Raw genomic sequence first — 1,285 nt, 5'->3', positions numbered from 1 at the left:
GGGCTTTCTCCTCTGGAACTTTGATCTCCCTCCCGCTCAGCTTCCCTTGGGCACAGAGTCTGTCCTGTGCAGTTCAAGTCTTAATTACAGATTGCCTGTGAGCTATTGTCCTTCGTTTCATGTGTGTTGGGCGGCAGTAGAGCGCCATCGGGCCAAGCTGCCAGGGTTCAAGCCCTCACTCTGTGCCTGCTAGCCGTGTGTACCCGGGAGGTGATGTAACCTCTCCTCAGCCTCAGTTTTCTCGTCTGTAAAATGGGGTTGATAATAGTAGTGCCCGCCTCCTAGGGTAGTTGGGCGGATTTAACAGTTTAAACGTGTACAATGCTGAGAACTGCCAGGCACTGTGCATGGTCTTACTGTTATTCTTCTTGTCCGCCTAGTGAGGCAGAACCTCCCAGAGGGCAGGGCTTGTGCTGCATGGCGGCACCCAGGGAAGCTCGCTGGTGGAGCAGCACAGGGGAATGGTAGCTGCCACTCACCGTGGTGCACGCTGCCAGCCCCTGCCTGTGAAACGCTGAACCGTGCAAAGATGGTGCCCCCAGGATCCCAGCCGAGGCCTGAGCAGCCCCAGGCGGTGGGTGGCCACCAGGCAGGCCCAGTGAAGGCACCCCGTCCTGAAACCTCCGCCAAGTCTGTTAGGCTGGAGGACAAGCCAGTTGTGGTCTCCACTGGGCCAGGTGACCATCTACCCTGCGAGGAGAGGCAGGGGCATGAAGATTTTGGCTTCTCATTCTACCCACTTACCTACTCTCTGTGGGGCCTTGGCCGCCCTCCTACCTTCTCTGGGTCCCAGTTTCCTCATCTGTAAACTGGAAATGAGAGCTTCCTCAAGGGTGTGTGGAGATGAAATGAGGCAGCATATGAAAAGAGCCTGCCCAATCAATGTGATAGTGTTGTTGGGAATGGTGATGGAGAGTAAATTCAGTGAGGGGCAGAGGCAGGTCTCTCCCCACACTGAGAGGGCTGTGAGCATGTACTGAGAGGGCCCACGAGGGACCTAATGATAGACTGTCTAATCCAACCTCTCAGCTTTCAGGAGACCAGGCTCAGGCCCAGAGAGGGAAAGGAAATTGTGGAGGTTGCACAGCAAGTCAGAGGCAGGGCTGGGGCTAGAGCCGGGTCTTGAGTCCCTTGTTCCAGGCCCTTGGCCCGCCCACCTTTAGGGGTACAAAGAGAGGGTCTCCAGCCTCAGCTCTTCTCTGGCCCCTGGACTTCCAACCCACTCCTGCCTCAAATGCTCTGGGATGCCTGGTTAGGCAGGCCCTCGCTCTAGTGGCAGGGCCTG

The sequence above is a fragment of the Ceratotherium simum genome, chromosome 13, assembly GCF_057802395.1.
Source record: "Ceratotherium simum simum isolate JZ-2026a chromosome 13, ASM5780239v1, whole genome shotgun sequence".
NCBI classification, from domain to species: Eukaryota; Metazoa; Chordata; class Mammalia; order Perissodactyla; family Rhinocerotidae; genus Ceratotherium; species Ceratotherium simum.
This window is presented reverse-complemented; position numbering follows the sequence as displayed.